Here is a 17,309-nt window from a genome sequence, read left to right as displayed (position 1 = left end):
GCTCCTGTACCTCCTCCCTGATGGTAGTAATGAGAAGAGAGCATGTCCTGGGTGATGGGAATCTTCGCTGATGGTTGCCAGGTTTTTGGGGCATCACTTTTTTTAAAGGTGCTGGGTATTGGGGAGGCTAGTGCCCCTGATGGAGCTGTCTGAGTTCACAACTCTCTGCAGTTTATCTTGATCCTGTGCCTTGCCACCCCCCCCCCCGCCATACTAGACAATGATGCAGCCAGTTAGAGTGCTCTCCATTGCACATCTGTAGAAATTTGCAAGAGTCTTTGCTGACAGACAAAATCACCTCAAACTCCTAATGAAACATAGCCACTGTCGTGATTTCTTCGTAGCTACATCGATATGTTGGGCATAGAATAGACCTCAGAAAGGTTGACACCCAAGAACTTGAAATTGTTCACCTTTTCCATTTCTGATCCCTCAATGAGGATGGGTGTGTGTTCCCTCGACTTCCCCTACCTGAAGTCCACCCACAATCAATTCTTTGATCTTACTGACATTGAGTGCACCTCCTCATCACCATCTGAAATTCTGCCAATAATAGTTGTGTCATCAGCAACTTTATAGATGACATTTGAACTGAACTTAGCCGCACAGTCATGGGTATAGAGCGTTGAGAAGTGGACTAAGCACGCGTCCTTGAGGTGCAGCGGTGTTGATTGTCAGTGAGGTGTAGATGTTATTTCCAATCTGCACCGATTGTGGTCTTCCATTGAGGAAGTCGAGGATCCAGTTGCAAAGTGAGGTACAGAGTTCCAGGTTTGGAGGTTTTGAATCAGAACTGCAGGAATGTTTATGTTAAACGCTGAGCTGTAGTCAATAAACAGCATCCCAACATAGGTATTAGTATTGTCCAGATGATCCAAGGCCACGTAAAGAGTCAATGAGTTTGCATCTGCCATAGACCTATTGTGGCAATAGGCAAATTGCAGTGGGTCCAGGTCCTTGCTTAGGCAAGAGTTGATTGTAGCCATATCCAACCTCTCAAAGCACTATAGCACAGCAGATATCAGTACCACTGCACAATAGTGGTTCAGGCTGTTCACTCTGCTCTTCTTGGGCACTGGTATGATTGATGCACTTTTAAAGCAGGTGGGAACTTCTAACTGCAGCAATGAGAGATTGAAAATATCTTTCAACAAGCCCGCCAGCTGCTTGGCACAGGTTTTCAGAGCCCTGCCAGGTACACAGTTTGGGGCCTATCGCCTTGCGAGGGTTCACCCTCTCGAAAGACATTCTGATGTCAGCATCTGACGCAGAGGCCACTGGATGCTGCAGGGATCCTGATAGCTGTAAATTTATTCTCGCTTTCAAAGTGAGTATAATAAATGATGAGCTCATCAGGGAGTGAAACATCACTCATGAAGTTAGGTTTTGTTTTGTAGGAAGTAATGACCTAGAAACCCTGCCAGAGTCGACATGCACCAGATTCCACCTCTAACCTCTAGCCCTCAGCAGACTACGAGTTGGGTATGTATAGTATGTTCTCATAGGCACACACTCGTAGGCACAAAGATGAATTCCTGAATATAGTCCAGTCCTTGAGATTTCGAAATGCAGCTGGTCATGAACCCACAGGAGCGGGTCCCACCACCGCAAAGAGCCGAAGTCAGAGTGTAACTCCAGGTCAGGGTCTTCAACAGAACCCCAGCCGCCCTTAGAAGGAAAAAGAGAGATATCAAAGGTAGAAATTAAGCTGTTTTTGCAGATGAACTCTGCCTCCACCTGGGTCAGGAAGCAGGCTAGTTCATGTCTCTATATGTATCAGCGACGATGAGATGGAGATTCAAGTTCCTAAATGAGCTTTAAATATCATCAAACAACAGGAATTCTGCAGATGCTGGAAATTCAAGCAACATACATCAAAGTTGCTGGTGAACGCAGCAGGCCAGGCAGCATCTATAGGAAGAGGTGCAGTCGACGTTTCAGGCCGAGACCCTTCGTCAGGACTAACTGAAGGAAGAGTGAATAAGGGATTTGAAAGCTGGAGGGGGAGGGGGAGATGCAAAATGATAGGAGAAGACAGGAGGGGGAGGGATAGAGCCGAGAGCTGGACAGGTGATAGGCAAAAGGGGATACGAGAGGATCATGGGACAGGAGGCCTAGGGAGAAAGACGGGGGGGGGTGACCCAGAGGATGGGCAAGAGGTATATTCAGAGGGACAGAGGGAGAAAAAGGAGAGTGAGAGAAAGAATGTGTGCATAAAAATGAGTAACATCATCAATAGCTTGTCCTGATCCAGCCATGTAGATACAATGGCCAAGAAAACACACCAGTACCTTTACTTCCTCAGAAGACTAAGGAAATTTGACGTGTCCTCTTTGATTGACAACTATTTTGGCAGATGCACCGTAGAAAGCAACATATCCAAATGCAACCAGTTTGGTGTGGCAAACGTCCTGCCCAAGACCACAACATGTTGCAGTAACTTGTAAACACAGCACAGTCTACCATGAAATCTAGCCTCTTGCACTGAGTCTCTCTACTCTTCCTAAGGCCTTGAGAAAGCAGCCAACGTAATCAAAGACCCCTCCCACCCCTTCCATTGGGCAGAAGACACAGAAGCTTGAGACGATTTACCATCAGACTCATGAACTGCCTCTGTCCTGTTATCAGAACCTCAAAGTGCATTTATTATCGAAGTATGTATACTGAATACAACTCTGGGATTCGCCCTCCCGCAGGCAGCTATGAAACAAAGAAACACCATGGAACCTGTTCAAGAAAAAAAAGAACAAATTGTGCCAATGGCAAAAAGCGAGTGAGCAACACTTAGAACATCAAACATCAAACCAGTTGTATTCACTTTACTTCAGTTCAGTTCAGCGCCGTGCTGCTAGCCAATGCCACAGAGCCATTCCTGCACCCAGCCCACATCAACCACCTTGATCAAGCTGCTCAAACAAAAAGAAGAAGTAACCAGAATCCAGGAACACATGCAACATGAACCTCAAAGTCCCTCAAAATGAATCCACAGCCTCGCCGGTCAATCATGGTAACGTGGATTCCAAGACTCCTGCACTTTTCTCCAACAGAGAGGAAGACTGATCAGACACAGGCAGTCAGCGCCCCACACCCGCCGGTCCATCGCTCTTGTCTTTGCCAAATTCAACTTTGATCGGTACCTCAACTGGAGAGAAGCAATGGAGTCAATCATGGGCTTGCGTCCCATCTCCAGGCTCCAGGCCTCCAGGGTGCACACTCCCCACACCAAACCTCATCGAACTTTCCTGGATACTGCAAAGTCCCAGATCACTCGATCTGTCCCAAAACGCACGACCAAAGAGTAAACGTCAGGATCCAATGGCACACAGCTTAGTAGTGGGAATCATATTTGAAAGAAGAAGGTAGTAAGAGAAGTAGTTTCATGCTGTGTCTGCAGGACATCACAGTTAATCGCGTTGTTCACTGGCGCCATCTTGAAGCAATCTTGTAGGATAAAGAACTTGTGATCTCTCAGTCTATCTTGTCATGGCCCCTACATTTGACTTCCTTAGCTGCAGTGCACTTTCTCTATAACTGTTAACACTCTATTCTGCACTTTGTTAATTGTTTTTTTCTTTTTTTGCTATCTTGATGTACTTCTGGATGACATGCAAATGAAGCTGCTCATTTATCTCAGTATATATGACAATAGAAAACAATTACCAATCATATGAAAATCTCCCATTGTTTACTCCCTGTGCATTGTGTCATCTCCCTATTTATTCATCCTCTACGATCACAGTCCAACAGAATGTCATGCATCTTCCCAACTACCAGCCTGGTCTCATACAGGACTTATAAGATATTATACATATTATACAGGAATTCAAAGGTCTCTTGTTCCCCTGTGGCTGGAGGTGAGCAGTGAGCACAAGGGAGGGAGAGAGAGAGAGAGAGAGGAGAGAGGGAGAGAGAGAAGGAGAGAGGGAGAGAGAGGGAGAGAGAGAGAGACAGACAGAGACAGAGAGAGAGACAGAGAGCTAGACAGAGAGACAGACAGACAGACAGACAGACAAGGGATTGGCCAGGGCCTGCAAGAGATACCAAGCTGACATCAGAAGATATCTAAGAAAGGATGTGTTGGCATAGGAGAGGGTCCAGAAGATGTTCACGAGGATGATGCCAGGAATGAAAGGGTTAACACGTGAGGAACATTTGATGGCTTTTGGCCTGTACTTGCTGGAGTTTAGAAGAATGAGGGGGGGGATCTCATTGAAACCTATGAAATATTGAAAGGCCTAGAGACAGTGGATGTGGAGAGGATGTTTTTTAAAGCGGGGGAGTCTAAGACCAGAGGGCACAGCCTCCGAATAGAAAAACATTCCTATAAAACAGAGATGAGGAAGAATTTCTTTAGCCAGAGAGTGGTGAATCTGTGGAATTCATTGCCACCGACAGCTGTAAAGACCACATCATTGGGTATATTTAAAGTGGAAGTTGATAGGTTCTTGATTAGTATGGGCATCAAAGGTTACAGGGAGATGCCAAGAGAATGGAATTGAGAGGGATAATAGTCAACCTTGATGAAGTGGTGGAACAGACTCGATGGGCCAAATGGCCTATTTCTGCTCCTATGGTTGTGGTTTTATGATATAGACATGGGGTGGATTTTGGCCAGAGGTTGAAGTCCCATCCATTCCACCACATGTCCACTGTAGATTAAAGATCAGTGATCACCTCACTGTCTGAGAAGAATGTAGGTTCAAGTGCTACTCCTGAGACTTCACCAAACCCAAATCTCTGCTGGAAGAGCATTGTATTTTGTAGGGGCGAGAGGAAGGTGTCACTTTTCAGAACCATGTAAATAACCTCATGCAATATATTGAATAGTGTACTTATGCCCACTGATTCTAATGAAGAGTCTTCTACATGAAATATTAAGTCAGTTCCTTGTTCCACAGATGCTGCCCGACCTGCTGAGAGTTCCCAGCACTTTCTGTTTTTACTTCAGATTTCCCAAGTCTGCTATTTTTTTCCACCCTTTTCGTGTCCTTGGTAATATGTAATCCTTAGATGGTGCACAGTATCTTGTTGTATGCAGATGGTTGCTTTTCATACAGTTCAAGATCAGTTACACTCTAAAGAACTTTAATTGCTGTCAAACCCTTTGGGTCATACAGAAGCTGGAGCGAAAACGAAATATACACATTCTGGAACTGGTCACATCAAGCAGCATCTCGGGAGGGAGAAACAGAGCAGATATTTTAGGTTATTGACCTGATAAATGAGTCTCTCTTTTATCTTGAAGAGAACAAGATTGAACAAGCAGAGTGTCAACAATTCTCCAGTATGAACTAACAAACTGCCACTCTAACTGAAAGAAAATATCGACTGTCACATTTATAATTGGAACATTAACTAATCTATATGAAGAATAGTGTAACCACAGAGGACGATTTGATGGCATTGTTTCTATAACTGGTGGTAATACAAGAGACCATAGAAAAAAGACAAAGCAAAAGAGCTCCATACAGGCAAAACCCACAGATGTTCCACAGCAATAAAGGGTGAGAACTGAAAGCTGCTGGTCTGGGTGAATGGAGGAAGGGGGGAGGAGGGGTCATTATGTAAGAACATTAGGATGTTACAAGTAGTGGCAGGTGACCAGCATCTCTATGTCGCTGAATTTCTTCAATCCAAAATTAAGATCTTAAGTTTAAATAAAGGAAGCAACAAAAAAGTGAAATGACCTGGGAGCTTCATTAAAAGGCGCAGCAGTGGAACAGCATTAGGACCAAATGCAGGAACTGCAACAGTTTTACATTTGTTTCGGGAACAAAACCTCAAATAGTGAAGTGATCCGACTGTGGATATCAAAAGAATTTAATGATATTAAATCCAAAGAAATGGCATATAAAATTGACAAAATATGGAGCATACTTGAGGACTGGGAGCACTTCTAAAATCAATGAGGCAGAAGCAAGAGCTTGAGTTGGAAAAGAGAAATTAGAGCATGAGAGGCATCTTGAATGAAAGGACAAAGATTTCTAAAGCCAAATGTAGGTCCCTTGCAGTCAAAGTGGATGACCTTACAAATGAGGAACAAGAAATGGCAGAGTAAAAAAAAAGTACTTTAGTTCTGACCCTGCAGGCGAACTCAAATAACTTCCCAGAAATGCAAGGGAATCAAAACTATAATGAGAAAATAAAATAGAACTGGTGCAAAAACATTTCTGGACAAATTAATAGCATTGAAATCTGATACATCCCCATGGCATTAGATCCCAGAGTACTAAAAGAAGAAACCATTGGAAACACTGGATGTACTGTTCGTCATCAAGATGGTGCTGATAAGGGGCAATACTTTCTGTGCAGTTCTGATGGAATCATCATATGATTCAGGACTACTGCGTACAACAAGATACCTCTACGGTTGAAATCCACAGTCGCAGCCATGGGTATTTCAGTAAGCAACCTGGGCCTCTGTACCTCCCTCCGCAAATGGATCCTTGACTTCTGCATTGCTGACATCGCTGACAATCAACACTGGCGCACCTCAAGTATGCGTGTTTAGCCCACTGCTCTACTCCCTCTACACTGACGACTGTGTGGCTAGGGACAGCTCAAATGCTATCTATAAATTTGCTGATGACACACCTACTGTTAGCAGAATTTCAGATAGTGCACAACTTATCTCACCTTACCTCCACATCTTTTAGTCTTAGAACTCCTACCCAGGGCCAAAAGCTGTGACCATCCACTTTATCTATGTCCCTATATTAGTGTCTCCCCCCACACCCCAGGGAAAATATCCTGGCCTATCCAGCCTTTCTTTATAACTTAAGACCTCCAGTTCCAGTAACAACTTTGTGAATCTTTTCTGCTTCCTTTCAAGCTAAATGACATCCTTTCTTAAGCTGGGCAACCAGATCTATGCACACTACTCACGTGCGATTTCACCAATGACACGTGCCCTGACCGATGAAGGTAAGTGTAGCAAGCACCTTAATCACCACTCTGTCTACCTGTGTCCACACTTTCAGGGAACTACGGTGTGTCCCTGTAACCTTAGGTACCTGAGATTCTCTATTCAACAGCGTACTCCAGGGCCTTACCTCTACTGTGTAAGTTTTGCCCTGGTTTCACCAAACAAGATGCAGCACTTTGCCTTTGTCTGAACCAAATTCCATCTGTCCTTCCTTGCCCCACTTCCCTGGTTCATCAGGGTCCTGTTGTAATTCTAGATAACCTTCTCCCCTCTTCACTACACCACCAAATGTGATGTCACCCTCCAATTTACTAACCATTGCCATTAAAACTGTGGATGCAGATGACAGAACTACAGTGGAACCAGCACCAATCCCAATGGAACACCACTGGTCACAGGCCTCTCATCTGAATAACAACTCTCCACTGCCACCCTCTGTCTCCTTCCAGCAAGCCAATTTTGTATCCAGTCACAAACAAGAGAAAAATCTGCAGGTGCTGGAAATCCAAGTAACACACACAAAAAGCTGGAGGAACTCAGCTGCCCAGGCAGCATCTGCTGTAAGGAAAAGAGTAAACTGTCGACATTTCAGGCCAAGACCCTTCTTCAGGGCTCATGAAGGGTCTTGGCCCGAAACGTCGCCTGTACTCTTTTCCATAGAAGCTGCCTGGCCTGCTGAGTTCCTCCAACATTTTGTGTGTGCAATTTTGTACCCAACTGGCTAGCTCACCTTGGATCCTGTGTGATCTCATCTCCAGACCAGCCTACCATGTGAGATCTTGTTGAAGGCCTTCCTAAGGTCGATGTTGACTATGCCTACCACTCTCGTCAATGTTCTTCGTTACTTCTTCAAAAAGCTCAAGCAAATTTGTGAGGTATCATTTTCCACACCTAAAGACATACTGACTATTCTTTATCAGTCCCTGCCTTTCCAAATGCTGGTAGATCCTGTCCCTCACAATCTCTTTTGGTGACTTTCGTACTACTGACATTGGGCTCACCAGCCTGTAGTTTCCTGGCTTTTGTGCAGGTTTGGTCTCTGTATCTGAGAAAAGGTATACTTGTCGTAGAGGGAGTTCAGCAAAATTTCTACAGGCTGATTCGTGAAATGGCAGCACTGCTGCTTATTTAGAGATTAGGGCCTTTATTTACTCAGGCTTAGAACAACAAGATATACAAGGTTCTGACGGGGCTAGACAGATTGGTTGTAGTGAGGACGTTTCCCCTGTTTGGGAAGTCCTGACTGGGAGGTCACAAGCTCTGGATACAGTGTAAGACATTTTGTACCGAGATGAGGAGAAATGGCTTCCCTCAGGAAGTGGTGAGAGGCCAAATTGCTGGATGTATTTAAGGAAGAGGTAAATAGCTTTCTAGACACAAAAGGGCATCAATAGGTATAGTGAGAGTGTGGGAATACGTTATCGAGATCGATGATTGGTCATAATTGTAATGAATAATAAGCAGACTGAAAGGGCTGAGTGGCTCCTATTTTTTCTGTGTCTCTGAAGCAACTGTCTTCAGCCACTTCAACGGGTATCTTTTATTCCATAATATGGCCAGATGTGGGAACATTCAATGATGATTACACACGTTCAATTCCATTCAAGTCAAGTTGAATTTATTGTCATGTACACAGGTCCGGTGAGGTACAGGTATAATGGAAATCCTCCTTGAAGCAGTGTCAGAGGTGCATACATTCAGACCTCACATGGAATATAAATTATACACGACAGTGAAAAGCAAAAATGTCTTGTGTGTAAACAAGACATTACTTGAAAAAAGGCACAGTCAGAGATAAGTCCATGGCAATAGAAGGGGAGGTCCATAGTGTTCCATTGCTGAGATAGGATTAGGGCTGTGCAGGTCAGTTCAAGAACCTGATGGTTGTAGGAGGTAGCTGTTCCTGAACCTGGTGCTGTGGAAATTCAGGCTTCTGCAACTCATGCCTGACGTAGCAACAAGAAGAGAGCATGACCCAGATGATAGGGATCATCGATGAGAAATGCTGCCTTCTTGAGGCAGAACGCTCTGTCCTCATTAAGGGCCTCACCTTTGTCCCCCTTCGCCCACACCTCAGCGAGTTCCTCATTCGCCATGATGCGGAACTCTTCTTCCGCCGTCTCCGTCTCCGAGCCTACTTCTTCAGCAAGGACTCTTCCACCCCCACCGATGACCCCTTCTCCTGTCTTCAACCCTCCTCTTCTTCATGGACACCCCGCTCTGGTCTTCTGCCTGCTCTGGATCTCTTTATCGCTAACTGCCGACGGGACATCAACCGTCTAGACTTCACCGCACCTTGTCCCCATTCCAACCTCACTCCTTCTGAACGCTCTGCTCTCCACTCCCTCCGCACTAATCCTAACCTTATTATTAAACCCGCTGATAAGGGGGGTGCTGTTGTAGTCTGGCGTACTGACCTCTGCCTTGCCGAGGCACAGCGACAGCTCGCGGATACCTCCTCTTATTTACCCCTCGATCGTGACCCCACTAAGGAGCACCAGGCCATTGTCTCCCACACCATCACCGACTTTATCCGCTCAGGGGATCTCCCATCCACTGCTACCAACCTTATAGTTCCCACACCTCGCACTTCCCGTTTCTACCTCCTACCCAAGATCCACAAACCTGCCTGTCCCGGCCGACCTATTGTCTCAGCTCGCTCCTGCCCCAACAAATTCGTTTCTGCATACCTCGACACGATTTTATCCCCCTTGATCAATCCCTTCCTACCTATGTTCGTGACACTTCTCATGCTCTTAAACTTTTCGATGATTTTAAGTTCCCTGGCCCCCACTGCTTTATTTTCACCATGGATGTCCAGTCCCTATATACTTCGATCCCCCATCAGGAAGGTCTCAAAGCTTTACGCTTCTTTTTGGATTCCAGACCTAATCAGTTCCCCTCTACCACCACTCTGCTCCGTCTAGCGGAATTAGTCCTTACTCTTAATAATTTCTCCTTTGGCTCCTCCCACTTCCTCCAAACTAAAGGTGTAGCTATGGGCACCCGTATGGGTCCCAGCTATGCCTGCCTTTTTGTTGGCTTTGTGGAACAATCTATGTTCCGTGCCTATTCTCGTATCTGTCCCCTACTTTTCCTTCGCTACATCGACGACTGCATTGGCGCTGCTTCCTGCACGCATGCAGAGCTCGTTGACTTTATTTACTTTGCCTCCAACTTTCACCCTGCCCTCAAGTTTACCTGGTCTATTTCCGACACTTCCCTCCCCTTTCTAGATCTTTCTGTCTCTGTCTCTGGAGATAGCTTATCCACTGATGTCTACTATAAGCCTACTGACTCTCACAGCTATCTGGACTATTCCTCTTCTTACCCTGTCTCTTGCAAAAACGCCATCCCCTTCTCGTAATTCCTCCGTCTCTGCAGCATCTGCTCTCAGGATAAGGCTTTTCATTCTAGGACGAGGGAGATGTCCTCCTTTTTTAAAGAAAGGGGCTTCCCTTCCTCCACTATCAACTCTGCTCTTAAACGCATCTCCCCCATTTCACGTACATCTGCTCTCACTCCATCCTCCCGCCACCCCATTAGGAATAGGGTTCCCCTGGTCCTCACCTACCACCCCACCAGCCTCCGGGTCCAACATCTTATTCTCCGTAACTTCCGCCACCTCCAACGGGATCCCACCACTAAACACATCTTTCCCTCCCCCCCCGTCTGCTTTCCATAGGGATCGCTCCCTACCGACTCCCTTGTCCATTCGTCCCCCCCATCCCTCCCCACTGATCTCCCTCCTGGCACTTATTCGTGTAAGCGGAACAAGTGCTACACATGCCCTTACACTTCCTCCCTTACCACCATTCAGGGCCCCAGACAGTCCCTCCAGGTGAGGCAACACTTCACCTGTGAGTCAGCTGGGGTGATATACTGCGTCCGGTGCTCCCAATGTGGCCTTTTATATATTGGCGAGACCCGACACAGACTGGGAGATCGTTTTGCTGAACACCTACGCTCTGTCCGCCAGAGAAAGCAGGATCTCCCAGCGGCCACACATTTTAATTCCACATCCCATTCCCATTCTGACATGTCTATGCACGGCCTCCTTTACTGTAAAGATGAAGCCACACTCAGGTTGGAGGAACAACACCTTATATTCCGTCTGGGTAGCCTCCAACCTGATGGCATGAACATCAACTTCTCTAACTTCCGCTAATGCCCCACCTCCCCCTCATACCCCATCAGTTATTTATTTTTATACACACATTCTTTCTCTCTCTCTCCTTTTTCTCCCTCTGTCCCTCTGAATATACCCCTTGCCCATCCTCTGGGTCCGCCCCCCCCCGTCTTTCTTCCCGGACCTCCTGTCCCATGATCCTCTCATATCCCTTTTGTCAATCACCTGTCCAGCTCTTGGCTCTATCCCTCCCCCTCCTGTCTTCTCCTATCATTTTGGATCTCCCCTTCCCCCTCCAACTTTCAAATCCCTTACTCACTCTTCCTTCAGTTAGTCCTGACGAAGGGTCTCGGCCTGAAACGTCGACTGTACCTCTTCCTAGAGATGCTGCCTGGCCTGCTGCGTTCACCAGAAACTTTGATGTGTGTTGCTTGAATTTCCAGCATCTGCAGAATTCCTGTTGTTTGCCTTCTTGAGGTGGTAGTTTCTCCTGTAGATACTGTCAATGATGGGGAGGGCAGTGCCTGCGATGGACTGGACTTTGTCCATGACTCTCTGCAGCCTCTTGTGTTCCTGTGCTTTGCCATTCCTCACCATCATCTTGCAGAAGTCACCACTGACCAGAGACTTAAATGGTCCAGTCATACCATTAGTTTGACTATAAGAATGGGTCAGAGCTGGCTGCTCTGTGAATTACAAAGCCTTTGCACCATTTAGAAGACAGATGTCAGGTATGTGTTGGATTATTCTAGTTTACCTGAATAAGTGTAGCTCCAGCAACATCAAGAAACTCCACATCATCCAGGACAATGCAGTCCGTTTGAATTGTACTTGAGTTACCAGCCGAAACATAACTTCCAGCAGTACACAGCAGCTGCTGTGTGGATTATCTAGAAAATGCACTGTAGTTATTTGCTTACGCTACTTCAGCAAACCCTCCCAAAGCCACACTCTCCACCACAGGTAGGACATGGGTTTGAAATATAGGGAAGCCACCACCAGCATTTCTTCTTCAAGCAGCATACCAATCTGACTTAGAAACGCATCACCAATCCTTCAGTATGACTGAGTGTAAATTCCTGGAACTTCCTCCCCAGCAGCACTGTGGGAGCACCTTTGCCAGAGGTTCTGCAGTGGTTCAAAAAGGCACCTCACCCCCACCTTCTCAAAGGTAATTAAAGATTAAGGGCAATAAAAACTGGACTTGTCAGTGATGTCCATATCCAAGAAAAAAATACATTTACAAAAAAGGTCCATAAGGTGATATTCCAAACATGCTCCCAATATTTCTGCTTCAACCAGAATCACCAATGCAACTCACTATTAGGTGTTCAAAAATACTGTACGCCTTCTCACTTTTTGTGACGCAACCAGACAGAGCAAGTGTAGAAACTTGTTAGTCTTTGGTGACATACCAAATCTCCTCAAACTCTGCTTTCTCTTTACACAGTTGCTGCCACTCAATTTTTCCCACATTTTCTGATTATTGGGCTTTAACCCAACTGTTTTCTGTAAATCCCAGTCAATCATACTGGAATAATACTGAAATTTAATGCCACGTTAGTTGTCACGTACTGGCTACCCCTTCCAGAAATTTTTTTTTTTGCCATTGTATCTGTTCTTTGCGTGACTTGGTGGTTGAAGTACTGAACATGCAGCTTATTAAAACAGGCCTGTTTATTTTAATAGTCTGTCCAAACTGGTTTGGCAGGTATTCACAAGCAAGCGTTACAACATTGGCAGTTGTTGACTATATGAAGCACTGTTCTATATTACAACCCTAAAGCAGTGTTCCCAGTTTTACACCCAGTACTAAACACACTAGGGTGACACAGGATACTCTAGATGCTGGACTACTCTAGAACTATTCTTTGATAACTACAGCTCCCCTCCCCCCCAACACCTGGCCCCAGCTCAGACCTCTGCCTTGATTTCAACATCACCACTGACATCCTTTTTATTTCCAATCGCTGAGCGGACATCAACCATCTTAACTTCCCCACTTCCCTCAGCCACTTCATCCTCGCCCCTTATAAAAACACACTCTTCATCGTGCACTCTGTACCAATCCCAATCTCCCCATCAAACTCCCAGGAGGTGGTGCTGCTGTAGTCCGGCGGACTGGCCTCTGCCTTTCAGAGGCCAGGAGGCAGCTCTTGGAAACTTCCTCTTACCTACCACACAAATGGTTAAAGGCAAGTCGCTGTTCTTGAACCTGGGACGACAGGCTTCTGTACATCTTGCCTGATGGTAGTTGTGAGGAGGCAGCATGGCCTGGATTTTGAGGATCTTTGGTTATGGACTTTTGGTGTATTCCATGACCACACCACAGATCAGCAGGCCACAGTCTCTGTTGATGAAGTTTTGGCCAAGTTTGTGGATAATACAAAGGTAGGTGGAGGAAGTGCTTTGGAAGCGGGGAATCTGCAGAAGGACTATGACAGATTAGAAGAATGGGTGAAAAAGTGGCAGATAGATTATCGTGTAGAGAAGTGTATGGTCATGCACTCTGGTAGAAGGAGTTAAGATGTAGTCATAGTCATAGTCATAGTCATACTTTATTGATCCTGGGGGAAATTGGTTTTCATTACAGTTGCACCATAAATAATAAATAGTAATAGAACCATAAGTAGTTAAATAGTAATATGTAAATTATGCCAGTAAATTATAAAATAAATCCAGGACCAGCCTATCGGCACAGGGTGTCTGACCCTCCAAGGGAGGAGTTGTAAAGTTTGATGGCCACAGGCAGGAATGACTCTAAATGGGTGGAAAATTTGGAAATCAGAGGTGCAAAGGGACTTGAGGGTCCATGTGCAGGATTCCCTAAAGGTTAACTTGGCAGGTTGAGTCAGTGGTGAGGAAGGTAAATGCAATGTTAGCATTCATTTCAAAAGGACTGGAATATAAAAACAAAGATGTATTGCTGAAGTTTCATAAGGCATTGGTCAGAACCACACTTGGGGTACTTTGAGCAGTTTTGGGTCTCTTACCTAAGAAAAGATGTGCTGGTGTTGGAGAGGGTGGGGGTGTTAACAAGGGTTAACATGCAAGAAGCATTTGATGGATCTGGGCTTTTACTTGCTGGAGTTTAGAAGAATGGAGGGCACATTGAAATCTATCAAATATTGAAAGGGCTAGATAGAGTGGTTGTAAAGAGGATCTTTCCGTTAGTTGGGGATTCTAGGACCTGAGGGCACAGCTTCAGAGTAGAGGGATGTGCCTTTAGAACAGGGATAAGGAGGAATTTCTTTAGCCATACAGTGGTGAATCTGTGGAATTCATTGTCACAGACAGCTGTGGAGACCAAGTCATTGGGTTTATTTCAAGTAGAGGGCAATAGGTTCTTGATTAGTAAGAGAAGAAGGTGGGGGAATGGGGTTGAGAGGGATAATAAATCAGCCATGGTGAAATGGTGGAGTAGACTCAATGGGCCAAATGGACTAATCCTGCTTCTATGTCTTGTGGCCCTTATGGTCTCAGAAATCATAACAAAATGAAAGCATCCGTCGTCAAAGATCCTCAAAATCCAGGCCATGCTTTCTCCGCACTACTCCGCACAGTAGTCCCACAACACCAGGTTCAAGAACAGTTATTTCTCTTTAACCATTCGGTTCCTGAACCAAACTATATAACTCAAATCATCACCTCAGTATGGAAACACTATAACAACAGGAATTCTGCAGATGCTGGAAATTCAAGCAACACACATAAAAGTTGCTGGTGAACGCAGCAGGACAGGCAGCATCTCTAGGAAGAGGTACAGTCGACGTTTCAGGCCGAGACCCTTCGTCAGGACTAGACGAGGGGTCCTGACGAAGGGTCTCGGCCTGAAACGTCGACTGCACCTCTTCCTAGAAATGCTGCCTGGTCTGCTGCGTTCACCAGCAACTTTTATCATGGAAACACTATGACTATTTTCATAACTTGCACTAAAATGGACGTTGTTTTTTTTTGTTCTGTGTTCTTTATTGTAAAAAGTGGGTAAAACTTATGCTTAATTTATGTTTTTTTTCTTGTTAATACTGCTATATGATGCTATGTGCCTGTGACGCTACTGTGGATAATCTTTTCATTGTATCTACCCATAAACATACTGGTGCATGTGACAATAAACTTGACTCTGACTTCGTGGTCACATCCCCTCTGGAGATCTCCCCTCCATAACTGGAAGGGCAGTGATCTAAACCATCAACTCTCCATTTCCCTCCATAGATGCCATCAGCCACTGAGCTTTTGCACTTAACACACCATGTTTGTCTGAGATAATTTATCTCACCAATTCTTATTAAGGTCAAAGTACAATTGGTTTGGATCAAATTTCACATCGCATTGTTTTCCTTTCTTCTCAGGCAGTCCCTTGGAGCGGGAGTTGACTTGCTTCTGAGGTGGCTGATGAGTTCGATGGGAGATGGGGTTGGAGGTGCTGACAGATGAGTGGTTAGATGGGGAGGTGGTGCACTCTTCCCTCCATTTGCACAGACTCTAAATGTCATAGCAACACGCACAAAACTCATCAGGTCAGGCAGCATCTATGGAATGAATAAAGAGTCGACATTTTGGGCCGAGACCCTTCATTGGGACATATTCAGTGCATGAAGCATAAAATCAAACACCTTTGGATAAAATTTGCCCTGCACTGTAGACACTGTCAACTTCCAGTGCAAATATTTCACACTTCCATCATTCAGAATGTTAGTGAAATTAACTAGACCCAGACAGTAAACTTCTACAATATATTACTAATATTATGATTGGAAATTAGATTGTTTTGATTGCCATCTTAGATGCGCATCAAAATACATTATTCCCCATGCCACACTGGCATTTGAAATATTGTAGGAAAAATGGCACCACGATGTGCTGGAACAACCAAAGTTGGCAACTCCGAGGACAACTGAGTCTTTATTCAGGTGGGCTGCGGAACAGATTTGGCAATTGAGCTCGTAGAGCATGCAAGTTCCAGCTAATTGCTCTTTCAGTATGCTGGTGTTTAACTCCCTTCTTGTTGTTCTAGTCTTGACAAGAGTGGACCAAAAACACAGCAATGTTTACACCACCTCCTTACCCTTGTCCTTGTCTGGGAAAGAAGACTACCATTTCGATTGATGCTATAAAGCAGCGGAACTCATTTGGAATTTAGTTATTGCTTCTAGCTGCAGTGTTGACATTTAACTTTCAGTTTGAGAGTTTTAGTTAACAGCTGCGTTGGTCTTACGTTTATTGTTTTTCTTTTCCTTTAAATTCTGCAACAGTTCTCATTAAAACCAGTGAACTGTCAACTCGCTTCAGTTTCTCCGTCTCTCTGCACCTAAACCATAACCGAGCATTTGACAGTGGGAGGAAAGGAACTGTCAGCGTTTCAGATCAAAACACCATATTAAGGTGTCAACCTGAAATGTTGACATTTCTTGTCCCCTCACAGCAGATGCTCAACCCACTGAGTCATTCCAGCAAGACTACGGGGAGTCAAAGTCAAGTTTACTGTCATGTGCATAAGTAGATATATGCACAGGTACAATGAAAAACTTACTTGTGGCAGCACATAGCATCATTTAAGCTTACAAGGTAAATCTGCAGTGCCATATTTACTGTACCATCTATTTTTTTGGCCCCCACTCCCTCAAAGGCATTGACTCTCCTGATCCCTTAACCCATTTGCTGACCTTCCTCCAGTCCCCTGACTGACCAACCTCCTGCTTGCACTCCAATCCAGTAAGCTCTCTTACTATCAGGATTTTTTTTTAAAATCCACAGATGCTGTGAATGTGAAATAAAGCAAAAACTGCTGGAAACACTCAGTTGGTCGGGCAGCATCTGTGGAACAAGGAGCAGGGATGACGTTCTAGAAATGTCACCTTGTCTCACTTGCTGTTCCCTGTTCCTCTTTCCACAAATGCTGCCTGATATGCTAGTGTTTCCAGTACCTTCTGCCTTCCCAATATCTTGCTGCCTCCCAAGGCCCCAGGTATCTACTCTTGAATTTCTGGGCTCTGGATGGAGCTTTCTTGGCCTCTGACCTTTGTTCTAAGCTGTAAGAATTTGCTCAGAGCAATATTTAAAATTGGGCTCTGTCAGGTTACCTCAACACAGCCACAGACCTCTAGTCTTTGCTTGAACAGCACTGGTGAGCAGAGAATTATGAAGCAGCTGCTTCACCAGCTGACAATGCCATTTCTGGGTACATTTTCCACAGGGAGCTTGAACTGACACCACCAGCATCTATTCGCTTCTGCTGTCAATCCTCAAATGAGT

Source organism: Mobula hypostoma, chromosome 23 (assembly GCF_963921235.1).
Source record: "Mobula hypostoma chromosome 23, sMobHyp1.1, whole genome shotgun sequence".
Taxonomy (NCBI): domain Eukaryota; kingdom Metazoa; phylum Chordata; class Chondrichthyes; order Myliobatiformes; family Myliobatidae; genus Mobula; species Mobula hypostoma.
Note: the sequence above shows the minus strand (reverse complement) of the source record.